This window comes from Coregonus lavaretus (assembly GCF_964263955.1).
Source record: "Coregonus lavaretus genome assembly, chromosome: 10".
Classification (NCBI taxonomy): Eukaryota; Metazoa; Chordata; class Actinopteri; order Salmoniformes; family Salmonidae; genus Coregonus; species Coregonus lavaretus.
In genome coordinates, this window is record NC_139997.1 from 17,141,408 (window position 1) to 17,154,712 (window position 13,305).

Below are 13,305 nucleotides of genomic sequence, written 5' to 3' on the forward strand. Positions count from 1 at the left end.
AAAAGTGTGCAGGGTCTACAAGCATCATAACACATTCTAGGAAACTGGTGTTTCCATGTTTAATTAGGCTACTACAGGCAGATTAATGGTACCTCAATGACATTACGATAGACGGCCCAGGCTACCTCATTTCTCCTTGGGACTGTGAGTTAATTACCCTTAGAGTTGTGAAGCAGACAGGTGACAAATGGCCTCTTTACACTACTTTGATGACACAAACTAGGTCCAGGAGAGATACAGTACTTGTGTAGTGTAAAGAGACGGATCTAGATTCAAATCTCTCTTTAAGAGACGTAGAGTTGGGAGACATCTACACCACATACCCCGCTCTGAGTGGTACAGTGTAAAGACAATGACTCTCCCACACCACATGTCCCCGCAATAATTACCTTAATTAACCTAATACCAGTAAACAGCATTTTTGCTCTGTTAGCCAAATTGAAAATTAAAGGCTTTTAAAATATCCACACATTTGTGAATCATTGCATTAATCAAGTGTGCAACACTATGTGCAATATGGTTTAGATGAGAAGCTCCTGTATAGTTTGAATTGCTATCCTTATTTTATTTGTCTATATACTGTGGTACTTACGGTATGCTAATAGCTGCACCTACACATTAAGTGGGAATGTGGCTTTGGCCACACCACATCTAAGGTTAATGTAAACAGAAAAGTTGCAAATCTGATGTTGAAGAGATACAGTGCCATCAGTAAGTATTCACACCGCTTCACTTTTTCGTTGTGTTACAGCCTGATTTTAAAATTGATTAAATTAATATTGTTTACCACTGGCCTACATAAAAATAAATGTTAAAGTGGAATTGTGTTTTTCATCATTTTCACAAATTAATTAAAAATGAAAAGCTGAAAAGTCTTTAGTCAATAAATATTCAACCCATTTGTTATGGCAAAACTAAATAAGTTCAGGAGAAAAAATTGCTTAACAAGTCACATAATAAGTTACATGGACTCACTCTGTGTCCAATAATAGTGTTTAACATGATTTCTGAATGACTACCTCATCTCTGTACCCCATACATACAATTATCTTTAAGGTCCCTCAGTCGAGCAGTGAATTTCAAACACAGATTCAACCACAAAGACCAGAGAAGTTGTCCATTGCCTCGCAAAGAAGGACACCTATTGGTAGATGGGTAAAACTTTCAAAAAGCAGACATTGAATATCCATTTGAGCATGGTGAAGTTATTAATTACACTGGATGGTGTATCAGTACACCCAGTCACTACAAAGATACAGGCATCCTTCCTAACTCAATTGCCGGAGAGGAAGGAAACCGCTCAGGGATTTCACCATGAGGTCAATAGTGACTTTAGAAAAGTTAGAGTTTAATGGCTGAGATAAGAGAAAACTGAGGATGGATCAACAACATTGTAGAGTAGAAAACAAGGAAGACTGTACAGAATACACTCGAAGTCAATATTAAATAAATCACTCTTTATTGTCAGCAAGCTGGAGAGGTCACAGTCAAACTTAGATGCATAAAGTACCGGTCTGAAGTGAGCTCTGTCGGGGCAGTCCCGTTAGTTCTCTTATATACTGCTTACATAGACAAGTTATATTTGCATGATTTACATTATTCATCATTAACATTTGGTTCATGCATGTGACTGACCAATACCTCACGAGGCTTCTTCTCTCCAAGATGAGACCTTGAAACTTAGACACTCCTTTTAGTTCTCAAAACAATGTTCTGGGCGTACTGCCATATTGTTTATACTGATAGTGAGGATTCCTCCCTCGCATGATCAATCAGTCACTTGCATGTACCCAGTCGAATTGGTTATTAGAAAAGCACAAACATAAAATGTTCCTTCACATTCACCTTCACCTTTTATCACTCTGTGATAATTATCATTACATTTTAAGGTAAGCATTAGATTATAGATTCTATCAAAAGGAGGTTCTTCTCTTAAAGTAAGCAAAATCAACATATTAAACCAGACACTCCGAATGGCACATGTTCAAAGTGGATGGCCCTTGATCATATCCCAATTTCAATATCTGGGAATAATCAGATTTTCCCAAGCAGACGAATCTCTCACCTGAGCCGCCACCACCATCCTTTATGGTCCATTATGTCTTGTCCATTTTCCTACCAGTACACCAGCAGCATGAGAGAAGTTTGGACAGGATCTCTCTCCATGCTCACTCCACGTGGACTCATGTCGCACTCCTGAGAGAAAAGGCATGAGAGAAAAGGCAGTTGATAGCTTCGACTGGATGCTGTGCACAGGTTGCTGGCTCAGACTCAGGTCTCCGGGCAGAAGTGGTGAAGGACCATAGTGAACGCCATTGTCGCCATTACTTCAGCCGGTTAGAGGGGGTGAGGCTCACACTGTTCTTGGTCGAATTATCCCTTCCGTGCATCTAGATACCATCTGTGGTCACCTTCGCCATAACCTCGAGAGAGGACAGACCAGAACAACAGTTTAGTTTAGAGCATTTCTGATTCAGGAAATCCAGACAAACTATTCACTGTATGACACATTATTACTTCTACCAGTATTTTTTATACAAATGTCTAAGACAAATGTCAAAGAGAATAACAACATATAGTTGAAACCATTTTTGCAAATTGGCGATCTCACCGCAGAGTTACAGGGTCAGGGAGTTAGAGGGCTAATCCTTAGGGAGAAATCCCGACCATACAGCAGACCCAATCTGATGAGATTTGTATTGAAGCAAGACAAAAACAAAACACAACAACATACACGTCTTCCCTTTTGACACATGACTCACATCGTAATTCATGCATCCCAAAAAGATAAACACCACTCGCGGTCCGAATCACACATAGGACTATTGATAAATTATTAACTTCTTCCTAATTATCAGTGTTTACATATTACATTTAAATCTCACCCAATGTCTCTAGCCTTTCTAGTGAGGGTGATCAGGCCCCACCAGAAAGTCAGAACAGAGGTCAGAGGTCATTCAACCCCATTAAGTGAGTGTTTCTTTCCCTTTTCTTTCCCTGTACATGTGTGCAACCAAAACTTGGACAATAGATACTTCAGAAAATGTCATTTGTGTGCCCTTTAAGGTGCATCCTTTCTAACCCGTGAAAAACCCACTAAAACCAAAATAAAAAGACCCCACACAATAAATCAAACAGTATTAACACCACTAACAAATATTCATAACATGTGGGTTGTGTGTGGGTGCTGGCGTGTGGTAAAACATAGGGTAAAAACAAACAAAATGGCCAGGCCTTACTTAATGTGGGAGCTCCCTTAACAGCCGGATCCGGGTACCTTTATACTGCATAGTACACAGTCTCAATAACTGCTCTCCTAAGGCACCTGCCTCAGGAAGCCTTTCAATGGGAGGATACAGAATCATTCATTCCTGGAAGAAAAAAAAAAAAACCTTACTTAATTTTCACTATGTTACGTCTTACTCCTAAAAATTCAGAATCTTAACTAAGTTTACTGCATCTTGGGCAGGGAGATTTGATAAAACCATGCGTATACAGAATCATACTTCAGACACGTCAGATGATACAGTGTCCCATTAAGCGGAATAGGCACCTTCTAAAGTAAACAATCCCAGAGCCCCTCTCTTGTAATCTTATCATTTTGACCTGTTGCATTGACATATGTCCTGTACTGACTGTCCCTGTGACATCAACTAGTCAAAATATGAAACCTGTTGTTTAACACATCTGCTAGGTCCTTCAAAAAGTTGGTGCTGGGTTATCAGCTCAATATTCGGTACTAAAAACATTTACTTGGATCTACTTCAATTTTGGATTGTTTTAGATGACATTATGTTCTTACTTAAATCACTGGTGTTACCCAAACTATAGAATTGAGTAATAATAATTGGAAATTGTCAAAAAAGTATCTTATTCAATTATTCAAACCTCTGTCCCAAATGTTCCACTGTGTCCCTTACAACCTGTTTGAGTACTACTTATTTTCCACAGGAAGCTTACCTCTAACCCAAACACCAGATGGCAGCCTCTAATATAATGGCCCAAGGCTCAATCCCGCTGTTCGTCTTGTGACCTTGTATTGAAACATTTACTTCAAATTACTAAGATAATACATTAGAGTGCTATCTGAAAGCCACTAATATTACCATTCACTTTGTTACTCTCACTAGTCTCCATATCTGTTTCCTTCAACTAGGACTCTCAAGACCCTCCCAATCACAACTGCTAATACACACGGATCACTCTCAAACAATGTTCTGCTTTTACCCCTATTGTAAGGTTTAAAAACAAACATGATAACTTTCTCCTTATTGGAAGGCATTGTTTTCATTTTAGTCTACCCTAACAATCTTACTCTATATATCTGTTACCAATTTCTGTTGGATATTCACTTTCTGCTTCACACTTATTAAATGTCTATTATTTTAAGATTAACATGTAATGCGCCGTATTTATAAAATACGTCGGCCAATTCAGAAGGGAAGAGAAACTTTCTGGGATCAACATGTATTATAACTTGGCTGGCACTGTCTATCAGTCCACTGTAGATGGAATGCTCTGTCCATAATAAGTCTGGCACCTGAGACAGGATAGACTGGATGGGAAACCGAGCCAATTTCCGACTCCGTTTCGGGGAGTGGTTACATTTTGCCTACTCACGAATCGGTTTCGAACTTCATTTGGGATATCAACAAAAACTCAATTGGGAGTACAATAAATTGTAAGTCTCTACATGTTCAACATTCATTGGTTCTATTTAACAGGGCATGGGTATTGTTTCAAAATGTATAACCGGGGTGGAGGAAATCTCATAAGCGTTTATAGTTTTATTTGTTAGGGGTAAGTCAGGTCCCGTACCTTTACCAAAAGTGGATATGCGCCAATCTTTGTCTGAGACTTTATTTCCCAGAGCCTTTAGACAGTCATACAATGCTTTAACTTTATCATATATATCCATAAAGAGACCACTCTGAACATTTCTCAGAATACTTTAACACCACTTACGTACATCTACGTGTGGGTGTGCAAGTTGTATATTATTATATTTTTTTCTTCCATTGTTACTTTATCAAGTCTCTAGTAACTCATTATACTCTTCTTCACAAATCCCTCCTTTACACTAGTGTTCTATTCATACAGGGGTTTAAATATTTACACGAGTGTTCTATTTAACAGCATATTCGGGAATAGTATTCTCTCCTTTCATATCTTCAGATACAGAATCCCTATATAATGTAAATCAACTTACACCACCGTTCAAAGGTTCGGCGTCACTGAGAAATTCTTGTTTTCTAAAGAAAAGCAATTTTTTTGTCCATTAAAATAACATCAAATTGATCAGAAATGCAGTGTAGACATTGTTAATGTTATAAATGGCTATTGTAGCTGGAAACGGCTGATTTTTAATGGAATATCTACATAGGCGTACAGAGGCCCATTATCAGCAACCATCAGTCCTGTGTTCCAATGGCACGTTGTGTTTGCTAATTCAAGTTTATCATTTTAAAAGGCTAATTGATCATTAGAAACCCCTTTTGCAATTACGTTAGCACAGCTGAAAACTGTTAAAACGGCCTTCTTGAGACTAGTTGAGTATCTGAAGCATCAGCAATTGTGGGTTCGATTACAGGTTCAAAATGGCCAGAAACAAATAACTTTCTTCTGAAACTCGTCAGTCTATTCTTGTTCTGAGAAATGAAGGCTATTCCATGTGAGAAATTGCCAAGAAACTGAAGATCTCGTACAACGCTGTGTACTACTCCCTTCACAGAACAGCGCAAACTGGCTCTAACCAGAATAGAAAGAGGAGTGGGAGGCCCCGGTGCACAACTGAGCAAGAGGACAAATACATTAGAGTGTCTAGTTTGAGAAACAGACGCCTCACAGGTCCTCAAATGGCAGCTTCATTAAATAGTACCCGCAAAACACCAGTCTCACGTCAACAGTGAAGAGGCGACTCCGGGATGCTGACCTTCTAGGCAGAGTTGCAAAGAAAAAGCCATATCTCAGACTGCCCATCTTAATCTTTTCTTTTTATTGGCCAGTCTGAGATATGGCTTTTTCTTTGCAACTCTGCCTAGAAGGTCAGCATCCCGGAGTCGCCTCTTCACTGTTGACGTTAAGACTGGTATTGATATTTCACTGAGCATTGTATAATATCTCCCAGAAGCATCCCTTGCAAAAAGCAATTGCAGTTGTTAACAGTTGCAATAATGCAAGTAGGCCTATACACGGGTATGCAAAAAAAAAAAAAGTTACTTTTGCAACTATTAAAGTGTATACAGTGCAGGACTTTTTTTTCTCAGTTATACTACTTCCAAAATATGCAATTGACTGTACCTGTGACTTCATAACAGCATTTATTTTTTGTTCTATAAATTTCCCTCAGGAAAAAATGTATTTCTAGTAAGTCTATGGCCTAGGCCTACTACATTGTCATTACTACTGTTGAGATGATAGCATGAAGACAAAGATGTGAGATGTCATTCACCTCCAATAACCTGGAGTACCTTGTGGCGATAACCAGAGGTAACCTAGTCCTGATTGTCCTGCCACAGTCAGATTATCACTAATCTGGATGCGAGATAAAGCTGCAGTTTTGGTTGGATTTACATTAGTAAAATATGTCTAGTGAGATCTACAGTGCCTTCAGAAAGAATTCATACACCTTGACTTATTCCACATTTTGTTGGGTTACAGCCTGAATTCTAAATTGATTAAATATTTATGTTTTTCTCACCCATATACACACAATACCTCATAATGACAAAGTGAAAACATGCTTTTAGAAATTATTGCACATTTATTGAAAATTAAATACAGAAATATCTCATTTACATACAGTAAGTATTCACACCCCTGAGTCAATACATGTTAGAATCACCTTTGGCAGCGATTACAGCTGTGAGTCTTTCTGAGAAAGTCTAAGAGCTTTGCACACCTGGATTGTATAATATTTGTCCATTACTATTTTCAAAATTCTTCAAGGTCTGTCAAATTGGTTGTTGATCATTGCTAGACAACCATTTTCAAAGCTTACCAGCAGATTTAAATCAAAACTGTAAGTCGGCCACTCAGGAAGATTCACTGTCTTCTTGGTAAGCAACTCCAGTGTAGATTAGGCCTTGTGTTTTAGGTTATTGTCCTGCTGAAAGGTGAATTCATCTCCCAATGTCTGATGGAAAGCAGACTTAACCAGGTTTTCCTTTAGGATTTTGCCTATGCTTAGCTCCATTCCATTTATTTTTTTCCCCCTGAACAACTCCCCAGTCCTTAACGATTACAAGCATACCCATAACATGATGCAGCCACCACTATGCTTGAAAATATGGAGAGTGGTACTCAGTAATGTGTTGTATTGGATTTGCCCCAAGCACAACACTTTGTATTCAGGACAAAAAGTGAATTGCTTTGCCACATTTTTGCAGTATTAGTGCCTTGTTGCAAACAGAATGCATGCGTGAAGGAAAATGTTATGTTTGTGCTTTTCTAATAACCAATTTGACTGGGTTCATGCAAGTGACTGATTGATCGTGCCTGGGAGAAATCCTCACTATCATTATAAGTAATTTGAGACTGGTGTGCTTTGAGGAACTCTCAGGGGTGCCCAGAAACCTTTCCTAATCTAGTTTATTTTTTTACACTCACTTATAAATGCACATGTAATCTTGACCTGGGAGGACTAGTAGTGCCAGTCATATAATACATTAAAGAGCAACTGCATTTTCTGATTTGACATCGTTTTTCATCAATGCTCATTAAGAAATGCTAGTGGCCATGACTGAAGGCAAACAAGAGTTGTCTTAGGGGTGTGGTTTGATGTTGGTGTTTCTTGGGTGTGTATTTGCCATTCAATTACAACAAACAAGTTCAGTAGTGAGTACAGCAAGGTAAGCTATGCTAGTTTTGCTATGGAGAGAACAACGTTTTGAAGTTGAGGATTTCTCCCCTCCTGACTGACTCGCCATCTCAAGATGGTCAGCTAATTCAGTTCTGTGTTGGGTAAAGCCTGCGCTGACCTTGTGTTTAGCCAAGCTGATAGCAGCTAGCTAGCATAGCTTGGTGATAGCTGCAGCTGGCTATTTTATCTAGCTGATATTTCTCTGTCAAATCAGTTATGGCAAGATAGCAAGAGCCAGTGTCTGTAACGTCTTTCATAATACACTCGTTCTACAACGCCTTGCTACGAATGTAGCTTGCAACTTAGTTTCAACGTTTCATCACATCATGTAAATACATGTTACCGTGGAAACGATATCAACTACTGTGAGTTGAATGCCCACGCTCTTCAGTCCTACAACACAATATTCTATAACTGGCTAGTTTTGTCTCTTCTCTCCTTATGTCCGCTGTTAGATCTTTCCCGGGAGACAAATCCCAGAACTAATATCCCTAAAGGTTTAGGCTACATGTGGACATTGCACAAACATCGCCCAGTTTGAGTGTAGGTACATCAACAAAAAAATAGATGGATGCAAACGGAGCATGGTCAGCATCCCATTCTCAATTGGATTTGCTCAACTCCTGCATCCTCTCCCCACTGTCCTCATTTGCCTCCTTTTGAAAAAGGTCAAAGGTAATCGAGGAGAGCGAAAGTGGGTGAAAATTTGCTTAATAAAATTACTCTTCCACTCGCGGGTCATCACTCAAATTACTTTTACAGGGGTGGATCCCAAAATAAATGTGTAAAGTGATAAAAACGAATTCAGTTAGTTGTGCAAGATATTTTATAGATAAAATGATAAGTGTGCATGCTTTTCTCTTCTGACAAAATAAAAGCTGATTAAAAAGGGGTGTGGCAGATTTCAAAACACTTCCGCAAAGAACTCTGGTAGGATACACATTACTATTCTCTATGAATTGATGAAATGGCTTCGACAGAGAGGGCTGCCTTGCTTCTAGCTCTTAGGAAACTTTGCAGTATTTTTGTTTTTAATGTATTATTGCTTACGTTATTAGCCCAGATGTTTTTGGGTGTTATTACATACAGCCGGGAAGAACTATTGGATATCAGAGTAACGGTAACTCACCAACACTACCAGCATTACGACCAGGAATACGACTTTCCCGAAGCGGATCCTTTGTTCGCACCCCCCAGGGCAATTTTACTGATTCCAGAGGCCAACCCAAAACAACGCCGGCGGAGGAGAGGTACTCGGAGAGGTCTTCTAGTCCGACTTAGGAAGCGTACACACCACCCAGTATATTACTCGCTAACGTTCCGTCTCTGGATAATAAACTTGACGAGCTCAGGGAGAGGGTTTCTTTCCAGAGAGACATCAGGGATTGGAACATACTCTGTTTCACGGAAACATGGCTCTCTCTGGAAATACTGTCTGAGTCGGTCCAGCCAGTTGGGTACTCTGTTCATCGCGCAGACAGGAATAAATATCTCTCCGGGAAGCAGATGTCACAAGTGTAGAGAGGACTAGGCAGGAGGCAGTCGCAGGTTTAGAACTACTGAATTTATTAAAGCACCATAGCTTAAAGCGGGATGAAACTCACAGTGCCAAATATAAAGTACTCAGGAAATATTAGGAGAGATTCCTTTCAGAAAAACAAGCAACATATACGATGACCGACAAAGACAAATGACAGAGGGAGTATATATACAGTGATAGAGTGGGGATTGGAACCAGGTGTGTGTAATGATGACGAGATAAGTCCGGGGTTGATGAGTGAAGGGCGTCTGCCAGCAGCAGGTTCGGCAGCAGCTAGAAGGCCGGCAACGCCGAACGCCTGAGCTGGACAGGAGGGGGAGCCAAAGCGAAGGCTGGTGTGACAGCACAAGGGTGGAGGTGTATGTTTTATGATTAAAGACTCATGGTGTAATTGTGATAACATACAGGAACTCAAGTCCTTTTGTTCACCCGACCTAGAATACCTCACAATCAAATGCCGACCGTATTATCTCCCAAGATAATTTTCTTCTGTTATAGTCACGGCCGTGTATATCCCCCCTCAAGCCGATACCACGACGGCCCTCAAAGAACTTCACTGAACTTTATGCAAACTGGAAACCCCATATCCTGAAGCTGCATTTATTGTAGCTGGGGATTTTAAAAAAGCAAATTTGAGGAAAAGGCTGCTGAAGTTCTATCTGCTAAAACACTCGACCACTGCTACTCCAACTTCCGGGATGCCTACAAGGCCCTCCCCCGCCATCCTTTCGGCAAATCTGACCACGACTCCATTTTGCTCCTCCCTTCCTATAGGCAGAAACTCAAACAGGAAGTACCCGTGCTAAGGACTATTCAACGATGGTCTAACCAATCGGAATCCACACTTCAAGATTGATTTGATCACGCAGACTGGGATATGTTCCGGGTAGCTTCAGAGAATCATTCCGAAGGTGACCCCAAAGGTCAAAGGTCGTTCCAGGAGGTCATAGTCATCGACTCGAGTCACGATGGCGTAATCACGGTGTCAGACAACACGGAGGAAGATAACAGGGTGTGTAGCGTGAAAGGTCAGAGGTCAAAGACAGGACCCCTGCAGGCCTCGACCCCGGCACCACAGGTACGGAGACAGAGTGTGTGTGTTAGTGCGTGTGCCTTCGGCTTGTTCCTACTGGCCACATTACATTGTGGCCCCGTGTAGCTCAGTTGGTAGAGCATGGCGTTTTCAACGCCAGGGTTGTGGGTTCGTTTCCCACGGGGGGCCAGTATGAAAAATGTATGCACTCACTAACTGTAAGTCGCTCTGGATAAGAGCGTATGCTAAATGACTCAAATGTAAATGTTATATCGACATATATACTGATACGGTGCCTGAGTTTATCAGGAAGTGTATAGGAGATGTTGTACCCACTGTGACTATTAAAACCTACCCTAACCAGAAACCGTGGATAGATGGCAGCATTCGCGCAAAACTGAAAGCACGAACCACCGCATTTAACCATGGCAAGGTGACTGGGAATATGGCAGAATACAAACAGTGTAGTTATTCCCTCCGCAAGGCAATCAAACAGGAAAAACGTCAGTATAGGGACAAAGTGGAGTCTCAATTCAATGGCTCAGACACGAGATGTATGTGGCAGGGTCTACAGACAATCATGGACTACAAAAGGAAAACTAGCCACGTAGCGGACACCAACGTCTTGCTTCCGGACAAGCTAAACACCTTCTTCGCCTGCTTTGAGGATAATACAGTGCCACCGATGTGACCCGCTACAAGGACTGTGGGCTCTCCTTCTCTGTGGCCGATGTGAGTAAGACATTTAAGCGTGTTAATCCTCACAAGGCTGCCAGCCCAGATGGCATCCCTAGCTGCGTCCTCAGAGCATGTGCAGACCAGCTGGCTGGTGTGTTTACGGACATATTCAATCTCTCCCTATCCCAGTGTGCTGTCCCCACATGCTTCAAGATGGCCACCATTGTCCCTGTACACAAGACAGCAGAGGTAACTGAACTAAATGACTATCGCTCCGTAGCACTCACTTCTGTCGTCATGAAGTGCTTTGAGAGACTAGTCAAGGATCACCTCTACCTTACCTGCCACCCTAGACCTACTTCAATTTGCTTATCGCCCCAATAGATCCACAGACGATGCAATCGCCATCACACTGCACACTGCCCTATCCCATCTGGACAATAGGAATACCTATGTAAGAATGCTGTTCGTTGACTATAGCTCAGCATTCAACACCATAGTACCCTCCAAGCTCATCATTAAGTTCATCATGAACCCCGCCCTGTGCAACTGGGTCCTGGACTTCCTGACGGGCCGCCCCCAGGTGGTGAAGGTAGGAAACAACACCTCCATTTCGCTCATCCTCAACACTGGGGCCCCACAAGGGTGCGTGCTCAGCCCCCTCCTGTACTCCCTGTTCACCCATGACTACGTGGCCAAGAACGCCTCCAAATCAATCATCAAGTTTGCAGACGACACAACAGTAGTAGGCTTGATTACCAACAATTACGAGACAATTACGAGGCTCTGGGAGTGTGGTGCCAGGAAAATAGCCTCTCACTCAATGTCAACAAAACAACGGAGATATTCGTGGACTTCAGGAAACAGCAGAGGGTGCACCCCCCCCCCCCCCAAAGCTTCAAGTTCCTCGGCGTACACATCACTGACAAACTGAAATGGTCCACCCACACAGACAGTGTGGTGAAAAAGGTGCAACAGCGCCTCTTCAACCTCAGGAGGCTGAAGAAATGTGGCTTGGCACCTAAAACCCTCACAAACCTTTACACATGCACAATTGAGAGCATCCCGTCGGGCTGTATCACTGCCTGGTACGGCAACTGCACCGCCCGCAACTGCAGGGCTCACCAGAGGGTTGTGCGGTCTGCCTAACGCATCACCAGGGGCAAACTACCAGCCCTCCAGGACACCAACAGCACCCGATGTCACAGGAAGGCCAAAAAGATCATCAAGGACAACAACCACCCGAGCCACTGCCTGTTCACCCCGCTATCATCCAGAAGGCGAGGTCAGTACAGGTGCATCAAAGCTGGGACCGAGAGACTGAAAAACAGCTTCTATCTCAAGGCCATCAGACTGTTAAATAGCCTTCACTAGCACATTAGAGGCTGCTGCCTATATACATAGATTAGAAATCACTGGCCACATTAATAAATTGAACACAAGTCACTTTAATAATGTTTACATATCTTGCATTACTCATCTCATAAGTATATGCTGTATTTTATACTATTCTACTCTTAATCTATGCCGCTCTGACATTGCTCGTCCATATATTGATATATTCTTTATTCAATTGCTTTACTTAGATTTGTGTGTATTGGGTATATGTTGTGAAATTGTTAGATATTACTGCACTGTCGGAGCCAGAAACACAAACATTTCGCTACACCCGCAATAACATCTGCTAAACACGTGTATGTGACCAATAACATTTTATTTTAATGGTAGCAATCGAGGAGGGGAGGACAATCTTCCAATAGCCTACTAACGAATTAACACTCTCCTCGACCACACGACCACTTATCGGTTTCCGGGTCACGGAGGACAGAGGATGGACTTTTTCCCAAATGAGAAAAGGCCTTTGTGTCCTTGGTTACACCTTTACCATGCAGAAATCCACTTGTCTTTACCCCAAACCATTCACATTACATTTTAGTCATTTAGCAGACGCTCTTATCCAGAGCGACTTACAAGAGCAATTAGGGTTAAGTGCCTTGCTCAAGGGCACATCGGCAGATTTTTCACCTAGTCGGCTCGGGGATTAGAACCAGCGACCTTTCGGTTACTGGCACAACGCTCTTAACCACTAAGCTACCTGTCGCCCCACATTCAAAACCAAATTCCTAATTTGCAAGAGCTACATTTCTTTCTTTCTGGCAACGATTTGCAGGACGCTCTTAAATGGGTACACAT